A 20,149-nucleotide genomic window follows, 5' to 3' on the forward strand; every position below is an offset into this window, starting at 1 on the left:
GGGTGCGTTGTAGGTGAGGCGCGGAGAGTCGGCTGACCCTCGCGTCGGGTGTACGCTCACAGGTGGGGCCTCACCAGGGAGGGGCAGCAGAACCTGTGACGGACCGGATGATAAGGTACTCCTCATAACAAATGTATTCGCATTGAACTTGTGCTTGCTTGACCTGTTAGTGATTAGGAGAAGTAGCCGGCCCAATAAGTTGTAGTTTCTAACAGTTAGGCTTAGTTTGTTGTTAGCCATTGTTTAGTTGTAGGGAGGTTGCTGTCGTCCTTTTCACAGGAGCGGAGGGGCGCTTCAAGCAAGCTGACAAGATTGCCTGCGTAAGTACTAATTGTGAGTTGTGTACTTGTCCGTGTTGAGCACCGGTTGCGGGATCCCGCTAGGCCTAGCGGGCTCGCTCACACCTCGGTGCGCAAGTGCCAATAGGTGATGATTTGGGTAGCTGAGGCCCACGGGCCGATGATGACATTCACCTAATCGGTGAACGTCGCAGCTGCCCCGGTGTGCCGCCTATTCCCCAGAGGGAATTAGTGGCCCCGCAGTAAGACTATTTCTTGTCCCTTTTCTAGCCGTCGAGTTCCAGCTGGGCCACGGCGGGGAGGGCTCCGAAGAGGCGACCCCAGAAGCCCAGGTTGAGGGGCGGCGCATAAGACGTAGACAGAGGTAAGCAGTGAATCGCCTACGCGGGCGCAGACTTCGTACCATAAACTGATCCGCTTACATTTGGCGTAGTCGGCAGGATCCTGAGAGAAGATGGATCAGGAAGTGGACCGTACGGAGGATGAGGGTAACGAGTCCCCCGAGGAGACGAAGGACGCGCCTCGGGACAGGGTACCCATTGGGGCGGCCCTTAACCACCTCGATAAGTTCGATGGACAGAATATGCCCTTGACAGAGTGGATCGAACAGTTGGAAACTACGATCGACCTCTACCAAATTCCGAGGCGGATCCAGGTGAATTTGGCCTTGAAGGTTCTGACTGGCGATGCCCGCAAGACCGTGCGAGTACGCCTCGAGCGGCTACGGAAGAGCCTGGCCGATGTCTTCACCATCCTGAAAGGCGTGTATGGGGAGAAGGCCACCACCACCACCCTGAAGAAGCGTGTGTTCGCACGGGTTCAACGGGAAGATGAGACTATCTCCCAGTTCGCGAACGCGATCCAGGAGTACATGAGTGAGATCCAGACGAGGGAAGATGAGGACCTGATGACCGGGGACCCGGATTCCACCTTGCGAGGTATTTTAATTGGTGGACTGAGGAGCAGGTCCCTGCGGAACTACCTCCAGGATAAGATCGACGGGGATGGCGAGCTCACCTTCTTCGAAGTGTTAGGGATGGCGCTGAAGAAGGAGGAAAATGCGGAGCTTAGTTCCAGCGCCGTGGCCGCACCACCCACCCAACCGGTAGATAGGGTCCGAACACCGGAGGTTAGCCCCCTGGAAGGATGCATCAAGGAGTTAACCACCACGCTCCTTCTCGTCCAGGACGAAGTGTCCCAGTTGAGGCAGCGGGTGGAACGGGCCGAAAACCGTGACGCCGACCCTGAAAGGAGGAGCTGGGATGACGAGGACCGGCCCAAGGGAAGGAACCCTCGGAAAAAAAAGGAAACGGAGACCGCCGGACGGCGGGGAGGCGAGGGGCGCTCGAGAGGACCCCGCGAGCTGGTGTGTTGGGAATGTGAGGAGCCTGGACACTTCGCTCGGGACTGTCCGGGACGCCGCTCCGGACGGGAGGGGCGTAGGAGACCTTTAAACTAAGGTCCCTCGCGGTAACGGGACAATCCGCGGGGGAAGGCGGCGCGCAAGTAGACGTCGTCGACTCATCGGACTTGTTCGGTGAGTGTCCCACGGTAGTGGCAAAGCTAGGAGGGAGGGATCAACGTTGCCTTTTGGATACCGGATCCCAAGTGTCCACCATGTCCGAAAAACGGTTTAGGGAAGATTATGCCCATCTCACGACCACCAGTGTCGGAAATTGGGTAACCCTAGTGGCCGCGAACAACCTCCCCATTCCCGTGACAGGGGTTGTGTGGATTGAGGTGGAGGTGTATGGGCAGTCCCTTGGAAGAAAAGGGTTCGTAGTGGTGAGTGGCGAGGAGTTTCACCATGGGCCGGTGATTCTGGGGATGAACATCCTACGGAGTCTAGATCAAGTACTTGTACATGATAAGGGCCCCCAGTACTGGAAGTACCTGGGTGTACAGAGGCCGGTGCAGCAGGCTTTCCAGAGGGTCGTCCAGCAGAAGGAGGAGGCCGCCTCTACAGAAACCCTGCGTCCTCTCGGCTTGATCAAGACGCGATATAATCAAAGGGTGAGGGTCCCGGCGAGACAGGAGGTGGTCCTGGAAGTACCCGTCCGTGCACAGCAGCGGCTAGAAGGGAAGGAGGTTGTGATAGAGCCTTGTTGGTTCAGACAAGTGGAGGCCGGGTTGCTGCTGGCCCGAACCGTAGCGGTCGTACGGAATGGTACCGTACCCCTACGGGTGTGCAACCTGGGAAACGCCCCAATTAAGATCCCGGGCAGGTCAGTGCTGGCCCATCTAGAGGCTATCCCCGAGGGTGGTATTGAACCCGGCCCTAGGGTTACTTTAAAGCCAGACGCATGCGAGCCTTGGACGTTGGCCGTCGCCCTCGAGGAAAAACAGGAACCCACCGCGGAGTGGAACGGGGATGTGATACTGAACCAGATGGATGTATCACTGGAGGGCCTTAGTACCGCCGAGGTAGACCGGGTCAAGCGCATGTTGTGGGCACGACAGAAGTCGTTCTCTCGCAGCGAGGAAGATTTTGGGCACGCGACCGAGATAGAGCATGAGATAAACACCGGTGACAGTCTGCCCGCTCGGGAGCGCTATCGGCAGATTCCCCCGAAGCTGTACCAAGAGGTTAAGACCATGATCCAGCAGATGTTGGCCAACGGCGTCATCAGGGAGAGTAAGAGCCCATGGGCTGCCCCCATCGTGCTGGTCAAAAAGAAAGACGGGACGATCCGATTCTGCGTGGACTACCGGAGGTTAAACAGCTGCACCGTCCGGGACGCTTATCCCTTGCCCCGCATTGAGGAGTCGTTGGCGGCCCTGGGGAAGTCGCGCTTCTTCTCCACCTTGGATCTGGCCAGTGGGTACTGGCAGGTGCCCGTTGCGGAGAAGGATCAGGCGAAGACGGCGTTCGTGACGCCCATGGGGCTTTTTGATTTTTGTCGAATGCCCTTCGGGCTCTCCAATGCACCGGCCACGTTCCAGCGCCTTATGGAGCGCTGTCTCGGGGACCTAAACTTCGAGGCAATCTTCATTTACCTGGACGATATCATAGTGTTCGCCCCCACCCTGGAGGAACACTTGCAGAGGCTGGAACAAGTGCTCCAGCGATTGGAGCAATACGGCCTCAAATTGAAGCCACGGAAGTGCCACCTCCTGAAGTCCAGCCTGGAGTACCTGGGCCATGTAGTCTCAGAGGAAGGGGTGCGGCCCACCCCCGATAAAATTGCCGCAGTCCAGGAATGGAAGACCCCGGGCAACGTGACGGAGGTGAGGGCATTTCTGGGGTTGGTGGGCTATTATCGGCGGTTCATTCGAGATTTTGCCAAAATTGCCGGCCCTCTGCATGGACTGCTGCGAGGTGTTGCCACGGATGTGCGGAATCGGGCAGTGGCGTGGGACCAAGCACAGGAGGTTGCCTTCACAGGGCTTAAACAAGCCCTCACCCAGGCACCCGTGCTGGCTTACGCGGACTTCGATAAGCCGTTCATATTATACACCGACGGGAGTCACCAAGGCCTGGGGGCCGTCCTCTCCCAGTTACAGGAGGGCCAGGAGCGAGTCATCGCGTATGGGAGTCGGAGTCTCCGGGAGTCGGAGCGGAACCCTGACAACTACAGCTCGTTCAAGCTGGAGTTGCTGGCAGTTGTTTGGGCGGTCACCGAGAAGTTTGCAGAGTACTTGACCGCCACCGACTTCGAAGTGGTCACGGATAACAGCCCCCTGTCACATCTGCATACGGCCAAGTTGGGCGCCCTGGAGCAGCGTTGGGTAGCCCGCTTGGCCAAGTTCTCCTTTAAGATTCGATACCGGCCGGGTAAGGCAAATGCCAACGCAGACGCCCTGTCTCGCTACCCGGTAGGGCTACCTACGGGGCCCACGGATGAAGAGAGAGAGGGTCAGGAGATGCCTGACCTTACCAGGATGACCCCCAGCTCGAACGGGCCCAAGGCAGCACGCGGGATTCTCCTACAGCAGACCTTGCCGGACTGGGCTGCGGCCCAAGGGCAAGACCCGGAGGTGCGGTATGTGCGGGGGTGGAAGGAGCGGGACCACTGGCCGACCTCCGCGGAGAGGCTGCGGCTTAGCCCGTGGGGCAAGAGGCTGGTACGTCAGTGGGAACGATTGGCCGTACGAGGAGGGGTGTTGTGCCGCCAAGCTTATCTCGAGCATGAGCTCCGAAAAGTATGGCAGGTTGTTCTCCCCCGCGAGTCGGCCCGTGGCCTGGTGACAGAGGCCCACGAAGAAGGTGCCCATTTTGGTACAGAGAAGACCCTGCAATGGGTCCGCCGACAGTATTTCTTCCCGGGTTTGCAGACCCTGGTAGAAAGCGTGTGTCAGACCTGTAGGAGGTGTGCAGTCACCAAAGGTGGCGAACAACGGGCACCGGTGCAGACCATCCGGACCACCAGACCCCTGGAGCTCCTCATGGTGGACTATGTTTTGATCGGAGAGTCGGTGCGTGGGTGCCAGTATGCCATTGTCATGACCGATCACTTCACCAAATTCACAGTGGTTGTCCCTACCAGGGACCAGACGGCCGACACGGCGGCTAGGGCCATTGTGGAGCATTTCATCCGGCGGTACGGCTGCCCGGAGCGCCTCCATTCGGATCAAGGTGCGTGCTTCCAAGGGCGGGTGATGGAGCGGTTGTGTTGCACCTATGGCATGAATAAATCAAGGACCACCCCGTACCACCCCCAGGGGAATGGGGCCTGCAAACGATTCAACCGGACGTTGCTACAAATGCTAAGGGTCCTGGAGGCTGACAAGAAGCGACGTTGGCCCGACTTCGTTCCAGAATTGGTGTGGGTCTACAATAACAGAGTGCATCGGACCACTGGGTTCTCGCCGTATTTCCTGTTGTTCGGCCGACCTGAGAAGGACCTGCAGGACCTCGATCTGTCTCTACCGGCGGAGGAGGAAGAGTGGACACACAGTGGGTGGATTGAGGAACAGAAACGCCGCCTGACGTTCGCCCAGGAGGTGGCAGCGGGGAACATCGGGTCCAACCTGCACCCTAGCCCCGGGAGATCACTAGGAGGACCGTTCACGGAGGGGCAAAGAGTGCTAGTCCGCGAGAAACGTCCTGGGAACAAGTTGAGCGAACGGTGGGAGGTGATGCCCTACGTTGTGCAGCGGCGAGTGTCTCCTGACAACCCCGTCTACGAAGTAAAGGCCGAAGACGGGAGTGGGCGTGACCGCACCTTACATAGGAACATGCTGCGTCCCTGCCTATTTGAGGATCTGCTTCCCTTGGAGGCAGTCCCAAGAACTACTCCGGATCCGGAGGAGGATGATTGGTGGATGCCGCCGCCTGAAGGGGTCCCGGGCCCTCCACCATCGGGAGAGTCGGCCGGGAGTGAAGAACTGGTGACTTCGGTGCCAGAAGTTCCCGTCCCCACCTCCGCAACCCTGCCCAGGCGGTCGACGCGAACTACCCTTGGGGTGCCGTCCCCCCGTTTTGCGGACCCAGATTTTGAGTGGGCCGCGGCTCGCATTTTTGTAGGGACTACAAAGGAAACAGGGGGGGGAAATGTGAGAGGGCAGCGGATTGGGGGGGACGGGGGCAGTTGCTTGCCCCCACTCCCCCGGTCGGCGGCGGCATTTCAGCGGGTCCCGAGTGCGGAGGGGCTTGCATCCGTTTGGATTCAAGCCCCTCCAATCGCGGCACGGAGCGGCGCCGGGCGGGAGCCAATCAGGGCTCGCGCCCGGTCAGCCAATCAGGACATGCCGTGACGAGCCAATCGAGACTCGTCGCGTCATAGCTCCGCCCCCTCCCTGCGTCTTATAACAGACGCGGCGGAGCGGGAGAAGTCAGTCGGCGCCGGGGACGGAGCAGAGAAGAGCTCCAGAAGAAAAGGAAGAAAGAAGACGGCGGCGGTTCCCGGGGAGCGGAAGAAGAGGCGGCGGCGACGACGACGACGACGGGAGCGGCCTGGAAGCGGCAGAAGAAGACAGAAGAGGATCCAGCTGGAAGAGCCTGCCGACGCCCGGGAAGAGGACGAAGACGTCGGAACGGCCCGGACAGAGGAGCCCACCGGAAGTCCCGGCGGAGAGTGCCGCGGTGTGTGGGAAGCGAAAGAGCTAACGAAGCTCCCCACCGCGGCCTCTCCCAACGGCCCGGTAAGCGGCCTCGTGCCGAGCCTCCTACCACTAGACCACCGGGTGTTCGGGCACTAGGCCCGTGGGCATGGTCAGGCCCTCTCGGCCTGTGGGTAGTTAGTCGGGCCCCTCTGGCCCGTGGGCACTGAGTTGGGTCCTCCTGGCCCGTGGGGCATATAGTGGAGCCCTCACGGCCAAGTGAGGACAAATAAGGTGACCCTGGGGATTAGGCCCAGGTCACCCAACGGCCACCAGTTAGGCGGGCACTAGGCCCGGGGTGCAAGCCAGGCACCAGGCCTGTGGGGCATTAGGGCATCATAAGGTGACCCGGGCAACAGACCCCGGTCCCCAACCAGGGAAGGAGAACACCATCGGGCTGTCGACATAATAAGTGGAACCCCGTGCCTTGCGTACCTCGACGAGCGTGCTGTGCGGCCGCTCGGCGGGGTGCGTTGTAGGTGAGGCGCGGAGGGTCGGCTGACCCTCGCGTCGGGTGTACGCTCACAGGTGGGGCCTCACCAGGGAGGGGCAGCAGAACCTGTGACGGACCGGATGATAAGGTACTCCTCATAACAAATGTATTCGCATTGAACTTGTGCTTGCTTGACCTGTTAGTGATTAGGAGAAGTAGCCGGCCCAATAAGTTGTAGTTTCTAACAGTTAGGCTCAGTTTGTTGTTAGCCATTGTTTAGTTGTAGGGAGGTTGCTGTCGTCCTTTTCACAGGAGCGGAGGGGCGCTTCAAGCAAGCTGACAAGATTGCCTGCGTAAGTACTAATTGTGAGTTGTGTACTTGTCCGTGTTGAGCACCGGTTGCGGGATCCCGCTAGGCCTAGCGGGCTCGCTCACACCTCGGTGCGCAAGTGCCAATAGGTGATGATTTGGGTAGCTGAGGCCCACGGGCCGATGATGACATTCACCTAATCGGTGAACGTCGCAGCTGCCCCGGTGTGCCGCCTATTCCCCAGAGGGAACCAGTGGCCCCGCAGTAAGACTATTTCTTGTCCCTTTTCTAGCCGTCGAGTTCCAGCTGGGCCACGGCGGGGAGGGCTCCGAAGAGGCGACCCCAGAAGCCCAGGTTGAGGGGCGGCGCATAAGACGTAGACAGAGGTAAGCAGTGAATCGCCTACGCGGGCGCAGACTTCGTACCATAAACTGATCCGCTTACATTCACATTAAAAAATATACGAATGACATCGACATCGAAAAATACGAAAACACAACATATGAAAGCTTAGTAAATGAGTCGGAAAAAAACAAAAAAGTTGCAAATTAACACTACCGATGTCAGTCGTGTTTAAACTTCAACCAAATTCTGAACATTATGAATCTTAGTAAATATTAGTGATGAGCGGGTTCGGTTCCTCGGAAACCGAACCCCCCCGAACTTCACACTTTTTACACGGGTCCGAGGCATACTCGGATTCTCCCGTATGGCTCGGTTAACGCGAGCGCGCCCGAACCTCATCATCCCGCTGTCGGATTCTCGCGAGATTCGGATTCTATATAAGCAGCCGCGCGTCGCCGCCATTTTCACTCGTGCATTGGAAATGTTAGGGAGAGGACGTGGCTGGCGTCCTCTCCGTGTATTGTTGATGCAAATATTTGTGCTTGCTTTACTTATTGATTAATTGTGGGGACTGGGGAGCAGCTGTATATTAATATAGGAGGAGTACAGTGCAGAGTTTTGCTGATCAGTGACCACCAGTTTTATCCGTTCTCTGCCTGAAAAAAACGCTCCTTATCTGTGCTCAGTGTGCTGCATATATCTGTGCTCACACTGCTTAATTGTGGGGACTGGGGAGCAGCTGTATTATATAGCAGGAGTACAGTGCAGAGTTTTGCTGACAGTGACCACCAGTATACGTTGTCTGCCTGAAAAACACTCCATATCTGTGCTCAGTGTGCTGCTTTATTGTGGGGACTGGGGACCACCAGTATAATATTATATAGGAGGAGTACAGTGCAGAGTTTTGCTGACCAGTGACTACCAGTATACGTTGTCTGCCTGAAAAACACTCCATATCTGTGCTGCATTGTAGACAGTATATAGTAGGAGTACAGTGCATAATTTTGCTGACCACCAGTATATAATATATAGGCGTACGGTACAGAAGGCCACTGCTGTACCTACCTCTGTGTCGTCAAGTATACTATCCATCCATACCTGTGGTGCATTTCAAATTTGCACAGTTTGCTGACCACCAGTATATAATATATAGCAGTACGGTACAGTAGGCCACTGCTGTACCTACCTCTGTGTCGTCAAGTATACTATCCATCCATACCTGTGGTGCATTTCAGTTTTGCACAGTTTGCTGACCACCAGTATATAATATATAGCAGTACGGTACAGTAGGCCACTGCTGTACCTACCTCTGTGTCGTCAAGTATACTATCCATCCATACCTGTGGTGCATTTCTGTTTTGCACAGTTTGCTGACCACCAGTATATAATATATAGCAGTACGGTACAGTAGGCCACTGCTGTACCTACCTCTGTGTCGTCAAGTATACTATCCATCCATACCTGTGGTGCATTTCAGTTTTGCACAGTTTACTGACCACCAGTATATAATATATAGCAGTACGGTACAGTAGGCCACTGCTGTACCTACCTCTGTGTCGTCAAGTATACTATCCATCCATACCTGTGGTGCATTTCAGTTTTGCACAGTTTGCTGACCACCAGTATATAATATATAGCAGTACGGTACAGTTGGCCACTGCTGTACCTACCTCTGTGTCGTCAAGTATACTATCCATCCATACCTGTGGTGCATTTCAGTTTTGCACAGTTTGCTGACCACCAGTATATAATATATAGCAGTACGGCACAGTAGGCCACTGCTGTACCTACCTCTGTGTCGTCAAGTATACTATCCATCCATACCTGTGGTGCATTTCAGTTTTGCACAGTTTGCTGACCACCAGTATATAATATATAGCAGTACGGTACAGAAGGCCACTGCTGTACCTACCTCTGTGTCGTCAAGTATACTATCCATCCATACCTGTGGTGCATTTAAGTTTTGCACAGTTTGCTGACCACCAGTATGTAATATATAGCATTACGGTACAGTAGGCCACTGCTGTACCTACCTCTGTGTCGTCAAGTATACTATCCATCCATACCTGTGGTGCATTTCAGTTTTGCACAGTTTGCTGACCACCAGTATATAATGTATAGCAGTACGGTACAGTAGGCCACTGCTGTACCTACCTCTGTGTCGTCAAGTATACTATCCATCCATACCTGTGGTGCATTTCAGTTTTGCACAGTTTGCTGACCACCAGTATATAATATATAGCAGTACGGTACAGTAGGCCACTGCTGTACCTACCTCTGTGTCGTCAAGTATACTATCCATCCATACCTGTGGTGCATTTAAGTTTTGCACAGTTTGCTGACCACCAGTATATAATATATAGCAGTACGGTACAGTAGGCCACTGCTGTACCTACCTCTGTGTCGTCAAGTATACTATCCATCCATACCTGTGGTGCATTTCAGTTTTGCACAGTTTGCTGACCACCAGTATATAATATATAGCAGTACGGTACAGTAGGCCACTGCTGTACCTACCTCTGTGTCGTCAAGTATACTATCCATCCATACCTGTGGTGCATTTCAGTTTTGCACAGTTTGCTGACCACCAGTATATAATATATAGCAGTACGGTACAGTAGGCCACTGCTGTACCTACCTCTGTGTCGTCAAGTATACTATCCATCCATACCTGTGGTGCATTTAAGTTTTGCACAGTTTGCTGACCACCAGTATATAATATATAGCATTACGGTACAGTAGGCCACTGCTGTACCTACCTCTGTGTCGTCAAGTATACTATCCATCCATACCTGTGGTGCATTTCAGTTTTGCACAGTTTGCTGACCACCAGTATATAATGTATAGCAGTACGGTACAGTAGGCCACTGCTGTACCTACCTCTGTGTCGTCAAGTATACTATCCATCCATACCTGTGGTGCATTTCAGTTGTGCGCAGTATATATAGTAGTAGGCCATTGCTATTGATACTGGCATATAATTCCACACATTAAAAAATGGAGAACAAAAATGTGGAGGTTAAAATAGGGAAAGATCAATATCCACTTCCACCTCGTGCTGAAGCTGCTTCCACTAGTCATGGCCGAGACAATGAAATGCCATCAACGTCGTCTGCCAAGGCCGATGCCCAATGTCATAGTAGAGAGCATGTAAAATCCAAAAAACAAAGTTCAGTAAAATGACCCAAAAATCAAAATTGAAAGCGTCTGATGAGAAGCGTAAACTTGCCAATATGCCATTTACGACACGGAGTGGCAAGGAACGGCTGAGGCCCTGCCCTATGTTCATGGCTAGTGGTTCAGATTCACATGAGGATGGAAGCACTCATCCTCTCGCTAGAAAAATGAAAAGACTTAAGCTGGCAAAAGCACAGCAAAGAACTGTGCGTTCTTCTAAATCACAAATCCCCAAGGAGAGTCCAATTGTGTCGGTTGCGATGCCTGACCTTCCCAACACTGGACGGGAAGAGCTTGCGCCTTCCACCATTTGCACTCCCCCTGCAAGTGCTGGAAGGAGCACCCGCAGTCCAGTTCCTGATAGTCAAATTGAAGATGTCACTGTTGAAGTACACCAGGATGAGGATATGGGTGTTGCTGGTGCTGGGGAGGAAATTGACAAGGAGGATTCTGATGGTGAGGTGGTTTGTTTAAGTCAGGCACCCGGGGAGACACCTGTTGTCCGTGGGATGAATATGGCCATTGACATGCCTTGTCAAAATACAAAAAAAATCAGCTCTTCGGTGTGGAATTATTTCAACACAAATGCGGACAACAGGTGTCAAGCTGTAATAAGCTGTAATGGGTTAATAATAACAACCCATTTTTATATATCCAGCTTTTGTATAAATAAAATATGCTACAATTTTACTTGGGCTATCTGATCCACTTTTTAACCTTTTTTTATGACCTATGGCGGGTTAGGGGTCTGTTAGGGCTTTAACATTTTGTAGTTTTATTTGTGCTCAGCAGATTTATCTGTTGCACAGATATTAATGTGTTAGAGATGTGCGGTGGGCACTTTTCATGTTTTGGTTCTGGTTCCATGCTCGTGTTTTGGATCTGGATTGGTTTTGCCAAAACCACCCCTTCGTGTTTTGGTTTTGGTTTTGGGTCTGGGTGATTTTTGAGAAAAACATAAAAACAGCTAAAATCACATAATTTGGGGGTAATTATGATTCTACGGTATTATTAATCTCAATAACATTCATTTCTGCTCATTTCTTGTCTATTCTGAACACCTCTCACACCTCACAATATTGTTTTTAGGCCAAAAGGTTGCACCGAGGTGGCTGGATAACGTGTGTGGCACAAACACCTGACCCATCTAGGAGTGGCACTGCAGTGGCAGTCAGGATGGCAGATTTAAAAAATAGGCCCCAAACAGCACATGATGCAAATAAGAAAAAGATGTACAATTAGGTAGCTGGATGGCTAAGCTAAGCGACACAAGTGTGTGGCACAAACACCTGGCCCATCTAGGAGTGGCACTGCAATGGCAGACAGGATGGCACTTAAAAAACTAGTCCCCAAATAGCACATCATGCAAAGAAGAAAAAGAGGTGCAAAGATGTAGCTGTATGACTAAGCTAAGCGACACAAGTGTGCGACACAAACACCTGGCCTATCTAGGAGTGGCACTGCAGTTGCAGACAGGATGGCACTTAAAAAAACTAGGCCCCAAACAGCACATCATGCAAAGAAGAAAAAGAGGTGCAATGAGGTAACTGAATGACTAATTTAAGCGACACAAGTGTGTGGCACAAAAACCTGGCCTATCATAGGAGTGGCACTGCAGTTGCAGACAGAATGGCACTTAAAAAAACTAGTCCCCAAACAGCACATCATGCAAAGAAGAAAAAGAGTTGCAATGACGTAGCTGTATGACTAAGCTAAGCGACACAAGTGTGCGACACAAACACCTGGCCTATCTAGGAGTGGCACTGCAGTTGCAGACAGTATGGCACTTAAAAAACTTAGGCCCCAAACAGCACATCATGCAAAGAAGAGAAAGAGGTGCAATGAGGTAGCTGTATGACTAAGCTAAGCGACACAAGTGTGCGGCACAAACAACATGGGACATGCTGGAATTTACCCAGATGTAAAACACGCACAATATTGGTGGCACAGGAGAGCGTACACCTAAACCAAACACACACACGGCAAAGCCTGTAAAATTAATTTGGATAATAATAACCCTTTTATTTGGAGCTATTATAATAATATGCAGCACAGGCGAGCGTACCCCTATACCACAAAGGGCAAACCCTGTAAAAATTATTTGGATAATAATATAAGTAATGTATATAACCATTTTATTTGGAGTAAATAATATACAGCACAGGACACCACCACTGGACTTATGGTAGCACAAGACACCACCACTGGACTGAAGCAGCACAAGACAGCACCACTGGACTGGACGGCAGTACCCATGGACTGATACGGCAGTACCCCTGGAGTTGTACGGCAGTGTCAGACAGGATGGCACTTTAAAAACTAGTCCCCAAACACACATGATGCGAAGAAGAAAAAGAGGTGCAAGATGTAATTGTCCTTGGACCCTCCCACCCACCCTTATGTTGTATAAACAGGACATGCACACTTTAACAAAGCAATCATTTCAGCGACAGGGTCTGCCACACGACTGTGGCTGAAATGACTGGTTTGTTTGGGCCCCCACCAAAAAAGAAGCAATCAATCAAACTCTCCTTGCACAAACTGGCTCTACAGAGGCAAGATGTCGACCTCATCCTCATCCTCCGATTCCTCACCCCTTTCACTGTGTACATCCTCCTCCTCACAGAGTATTAATTCGTCATCACTGGAATCCACCATCACAGGTCCCTGTGTACTTTCTGGAGGCAATTGCTGGTAAAGGTCTTCCCAGAGGAATTTATAATTAATTTTGATGATCATCTTCTCCACATTTTGTGGAAGTAACCTCCTACGCCGATCGCTGACAACGTTACTGGCTGCACTAAACACTCTTTCGGAGTACGCACTGGAGGGGGGGCAACTTAGGTAAACTAAAGCCAGTTTGTGCAAGGGCCTCCAAATTGCCTCTTTTTCATGCCAGTATACATACGGACTGTCTGACATGCCTACTTGGATGCTGTCACTCATATAATCCTCCACCATTCTTTCAATAGTGACAGAATCATATGCAGTGACAGTAGACATGTCAGTAATCGTTGGCAGGTCCTTCAGTCCGGACCAGATGTCAGCATTCGCTCCTGACTGTCCTGCATCACCGCCAGCGGGTGGGCTAAGAAATCTTATCCTTTTCCTTGCAGCCCCAGTTGCGGGAGAAAATGAAGGAGGAGCTGTTGCCAGGTCACGTTCCACTTGAGTTGACAATTTTCTCACCAGCAGGTCTTTGAACCTCTGCAGACTTGTGTCTGCCGGAAAGAGAGGTATAATGTAGGCTTTAAACCTAGGATCGAGCACGGTGGCCAAAATGTAGTGCTCTGATTTCAACAGATTGACCACCCTTGAATCCTGGCAAAGCGAATGAAGGGCTCCATCCACAAGTCCCACATACTTTGCGGAATCATTCCGTCTTAGCTCCTCCTTCAATTTTTCTAGCTGCTTCTGCAAAAGCCTGATGAGGGGAATGACCTGACTCAAGCTGGCAGTGTCTGAACTGACTTCACGTGTGGCAAGATCGAAGGGTTGGAGAACCTTGCACAAGACGGAAATCATTCTCCACTGCACTTGAGTCAGGTGCATTCCCCCTCCTTTGCCTATATCATAGGTGGATGTATAGACTTGAATGGCCTTTTGCTGCTCCTCCATCCTCTGAAGCATATAGAGTGTTGAATTCCACCTCGTTACCACTTCTTGCTTCAGGTGATGGCGGGGCAGGTTCAGGAGTGTTTTCTGGTGCTCCAGTCTTCGGCACGCGGAGGCTGAATGTCTAAAGTGGCCCTTAATTTTTTGGGCCACCGACAGCATCTCCTGCACGCCCCTGTCATTTTTCAAAAAATTCTGCACCACCAAATTAATTGTATGTGCAAAATATGGGACGTGCTGGAATTTGCCCAGATGTAATGCACACACAATATTGGTGGCATTGTCCGATATCACAAATCCCCAGGAGAGTCTAATTGGGTAAGCCATTGTGCGATGATGTCCCTCAATTTCGTAAGAGGTTGTCAGCGGTGTGCCTCTTACGGAAAGCGGTGCTACATAGCGTAGCCAGCCTAGGAACGAGTTGGCGTTTGCGAGATGCTGCTACTGGTGCCACTGCTGTTGTTGCTGTGGGAGGCCATACATCTACTTAGTGGGCTGTCACAGTCATATAGTCCTTAGTCTGCCCTGTTCCACTTGTCCACATGTCCAAGGTTAAGTGGACATTGGGTACAACTGCATTTTTTGGATACTGAGGACAATTTTTCTGATGTCTATGTACATTCTCGGTATCGCCTGCCTAGTGAAGTGGAACATAGATTGGATTTGGTACTGGGGACACACTACCTCAAACGATTCTCTAAGTCCCACTGAACTAATAGCGGATACCAGATGCACATCTAACACCATTAGTCAATGTCAATGCCTTAGTGATCCGCTGTGCAACAGGATGACTGCTGTCATATTTCATCTTCCTCACAAAGGACTGTTGGACAGTCAATTGCTTAATTGAAGTATTACAAGTGGTCTTCCAACTTCCCCTCTGGGATGACGATCGACTCCCAGCAGCAACAACAGCAGCGGCAACAACAGCAGGCGTACCACTCAAGGATCCTACGGAGGAATCCTGGTTAGGAGAGGACTCCTCAGTCTTGCCAGTGATATGGTCTGCAGGACTACTGATGTCCCTGACTGAGGAGGAAGTTGACGTTGAGGGAGTTGGTGGTGTGGCTTGCAGGAGCTTGGGTACAAGAGGAAAAAGGGATTTAGGTTTTTACAACTTGACACTAACTTCTGATGAATGCGCAGCAGGTGACGTATAAGGGAGGATGTTCCTAGGTGGTTAACATCCTTACCCCTACTTATTACAGATTGACAGTGGCAACGCACGGCTTGACACCTGTTGTCCGGATTTGGGGAAAAATAATTCCACACCGAAGAGGTGGCTTTTTTGGTATTTTGCCCTGGCATCACAATGGACTTATTCATCCCAAGGACAACAGGTGTCTCCCCCGGTGCCTGATTTAAACAAAGCTCATCACCATCAGACTCCTCCTCGTCAACTTCCTCCTCAGCGCCAGCGCCAGTACTTCAACAGTGACATCTTCAATTTGAATATCAGAAACTGGACTGTGGGTGCTCCTTCCAGCACTTGCAGAGGGAAGGGGGGGGGTTTCTGAGTGCTTGGAAAAAAAACCTGCATGCGCCACTGGTAACGCGTGGCTCCTTATATGGTATCCAAACCCCGCGAGAATCCGACAGCGGGATAATGAAGTTTTGCCTCATTCTGGTTTCCGAGTCAGGCGGGAAAACCCGAGCCGGGCTTGAATCCGGGCTCGAGACGTGAAGCTCGGTAGGGTTCGGTTCTCTGAGATCCGAACCCGCTCATCTCTATAATGTGTACAAAAATATCAGATCCTCCATCAGGTATACAATGTTCTGCTTCTGGGTTTCCCTCTGAATGTATGATTGCTGTCACCTGTGCTGAAATTATGATTTATGAGAAAGCTGTTTCACCACAGATGACGGAAATCATACATTCAGGGGAAAGTCCAGGAGCAGAGCATTGTGTACCTGATGAAAGGGGCCATGTTGTAGGGTCTGATGTACAGATGTGTCCTCACACATCTTGTGCAATATGACCGCCGTGGTATGGCATTCCCGAGATGCACGCCGCCATAAGTCCTTTCTTATGCTAATAATCGTGGGTGCATGTGCCCCGCGATCGCAGCGCTGACTAAACTTATAACGTCGGGTAGCGGGAGCATATCCATCGCTGACTAAGTTTATAGCTTCGGGTAGCGGGAGCATATCCTCCCACTACCCATCCTCACTGTGAGCTGTTGGGTCCCTTTCTATATACACAGCAGAGGGAGCATCTTACTTCCACTGCCTGCTGACGCTGGATACTTTTTTTGAGCGTTCGCGGGCGGGAGCGTGCATACACATGCTCCTGCACACACCACGGTATGCCAGGAAACCGTGCCTAGGATGCGTTCATATTGCAGGTAAGTCTGCAGAGGGACACGTCTGTATATGTGAACTCTGGATACACAGCTATATACAGGGCTGTTTCTTGTCCATAGAGCACCCAGTGTGATGGGTGTGTTGGAGGTCTCCAGCAGCGTGACATAACCAGACACCAGTGGGGTCAGGGACAGGTGAGCGCCCTGTGCAATTGCACAGCTCACCTACTTCCAGAAAAAGCCCTGGCTATTTATAAGTGCACTTTTCATTAAAACATATATATATATATATATATATATATATATGTACACTTTGGATACAGAGCTATACTATATGTTTGAAAGGGTTGTTTTAGGTCAGGAATGTTAGGGACTGGGGTCTATTTATTAAGCCTTGGATGGAGATAAAGTGGACGGAGATAAAGTACCAGCCAATTGGTTCCTAACTGTATTTTTTCAAACCCAGCCTGTAACATGGCAGATAGGAGCTGATTATCTGGTACTTTATCTCCGTCCACTTTATCTCCATCCAAGGCTTAGTAAATACACTCCAAGGAACACACCCCTTTACAAGTTGTTGCTTGTAAAATATTTGCTCAAAAGATGAATACAGTATGTTGCACAGATATAAATGTGTACGGGTATATACAGTATGTGCACTTTGGATACACAGCTATATCTATATATATATAAATGTGAAAGCCCTTACTCACTCACTCACTCACTTACTTACTGACTCATCACTAATTCTCTTACTTCCCGATATGTTAGGAAGCTGATATTTAACATACTGTAGGTATTCTTCAGGTGGAAAATAAGAAAACTACTTAATTAGAATGTTAATGAACCTCCCCATAAGGGATGAACAGGGGGTTGACATAATGACGTCATTACCGATGCGTGACTTGTGTTGTGGGAACGATAACGTCCAAACGGATAATCAGATCAAAATTTGGATTGCACCTCCAGTGTGTAGAATCTTATAAACTACAAAAATGGTCCTGTCACTTTTTACTATATCTGTTACGGATGCTGCTCGGGTAACGCCAAGAACCATGGATTAATATTTACTTACATTAACACGTCTCAAATTTACAGCTCTATAGTAACATAGTAACATAGTAATTGAGGTTGAAAAGAGGCAAATTGCCCATCGTGTTCAACCTGTATTAAGTTGTGATGAATCTACATACCCGCTGAATAATGTTTTATGACTAGTTAACTACTATAACTCATATAACCCCTGGATTAACCATGTTGATATTTTAAATATTATAACCTTGGATATCATTTTCATTCAGAAATGTATCCATTCCTTTTTTAATTCCGTTTACAGAGTCCGCCATTACCACCTTCCCTGGCAGGGAATTCCACATCCTAATTGCTCTAACAGTGAAGAACCCTTTCCTCCGTCGCATTCGGAACTTTCTCTCCTCCAGCCGCAGCGAGTGCCCACCTGTCCTAAACTGTGTTCTTTTAATAAATAATTCCTCTGATAACTCTTTGTGTTGTCCCTTTACATATTTGAAGATATTAATAATATCTCCTCTTAGACGCCCCTTTTCTAGTGTATACATATTCAACCTAGTAAGCCTTTCTTCATAATCCAGTCCCTCTAGGCCTTTAATCAATTTAGTAGCTCGCCTCCCTTTCGAGTTCACCGATATCTTTTTTATACGGTGGTGCCCAAAACTGAACACAACGGATGTACCGATGCTTTATACAGCGGCAGGATTACATCCGAGTCCCTAGACTCAATTCCCCGTTTTATGCACGCTAGCAGCTTACTTGCCTTCTTTACTGCACTTTGACATTGTGTATGGTTATTAAGCCTATTATCAATGAGTACCCCCAAATCTTTTTCCAAATCTGTTTCACCTAGGCGTTCGCCATTTAATATGTAGGCTGCGGGTTTGTTTTTAGTCCCGAAATGCATAACCTTGCATTTGTCTATATTGAACCTCATTTTCCATTTAGACGCCCAGAGTTCAAGTTTAGATAGATCATTCTGCAAGGACTCCACATCCAATTCCGAGTTAATTACCTTACACAGTTTAGTATCATCTGCAAAGATTGACACTGTGCTTTCCAGGCCTATTTCTAGGTCATTGATAAATATGTTGAACAGTAGTGGTCCGAGTACGGACCCTTGTGGTATTCCGCTGAATACTGGGGACCAGGTTGAGGACTTCCCGTTGACCACTACTCGCTGTACCCTGCTATCCAACCAGTTGCTTATCCATGTGCAAATAGTTTTTCCTAGGCCAAGCTCCTTTAATTTGATGATTAGTCTCCTGTAAGGCACTGTATCGAAGGCTTTTGCAAAATCTAGGAAGACCACATCCACTGCTTTTCCCTGATCAGGATTATTGCTCACTTCTTCATAGAAGCTAATTAAGTTAGTCTGACATGACCTGTTCCTCACAAACACATGCTGGTTCTTGCTAATAATCCTAGTGGTCTGTAGATACTCCTGTATGCTGACCCTTAGAATTCCTTCCAATATTTTCCCCACTATAGATGTCAAACTAACTGGTCTGTAGTTACCCGGAAGATTTTTGGATCCCTTTTTTATTGATTTAACAGATTTTCACAGCCTTTGCCATGAAGCTCAAAATTAAACTCAGGTGCATCCTGAGTATCCTGTTTCCACTGATAATCCTTGAGATATTCCTACAGATTAATTGAAGTCCACATGTGGTAAATTCAGTGGACATGATTTGGAAAGGCACACACCTGTCTATATAAGTTCCCACACTTGACAGTGCATGTCTGAGCACATGAAGTCAAAGGAACTGTCTGTAGGCCTCTGAGACAGGATTGTCTCGATGCACAAATCTAGGGAAGGGTACAGAAAAAATATCTGGTGCCAATGAGCACAGTGGCCTCCATCATCCATAAATGGAAGACGTTCGGAACCACCAGGACTCTTCCTAGAGCTGGCCGGCCATCTAAACTGAGTGATTGGGGTAGAAGGGCCTTAGTCAGGGAGGTGACCAAGAACCCGATGATCACTCTGTCAGAGCTACAGCATTCCTCTGTGGAGAGAGGAGAACCTTCCAGAAGGACAACCATCTCTGCAGCAATCCACCAATCAGGCTTGTATGGTAGAGTGGCCAGACGGAAGCCACTCCTTAGTAAAAAGCACATGGTAGCCCACCTGGAGCTTGCCAAAATGCCCCTGAAGGACTCTCAGACCATGAGAAACAAAATTCTCTGGTCTGATGAGACAAAGATTGAACTCTTTGGCGTGAATGCCAGGCATCATGTTTGGAGGAAACCAGGAACCGCTTATCACCAGGACAATACCATCTCTACAGTGAAGCATGGTGGTGGCAGCATCATGCTGTGGGGATGTTTTTCAGCGGCAGGAACTGGGAGACTAGTCAGGATAGAGGGAAAGATGAATGCAGCAATGTACAGAGACATCCTGGATGAAAACCTGCTCCACAGTGCTCTTGACCTCAGACTGGGGTGACTGTTCATCTTTCAGCAGGACAACGACCCTAAGCACACAGCCAAGATATCAAAGGAGAGGCTTCAGGACAACTCTGTGAATGTCCTTAAGTGGCCCAGCCAGAGCCCAGATTTGAATCCAATTGAACATCTCTGGAGAGATCTGAAA

The sequence above is a fragment of the Pseudophryne corroboree genome, chromosome 4 (assembly GCF_028390025.1).
Source record: "Pseudophryne corroboree isolate aPseCor3 chromosome 4, aPseCor3.hap2, whole genome shotgun sequence".
Taxonomy (NCBI): domain Eukaryota; kingdom Metazoa; phylum Chordata; class Amphibia; order Anura; family Myobatrachidae; genus Pseudophryne; species Pseudophryne corroboree.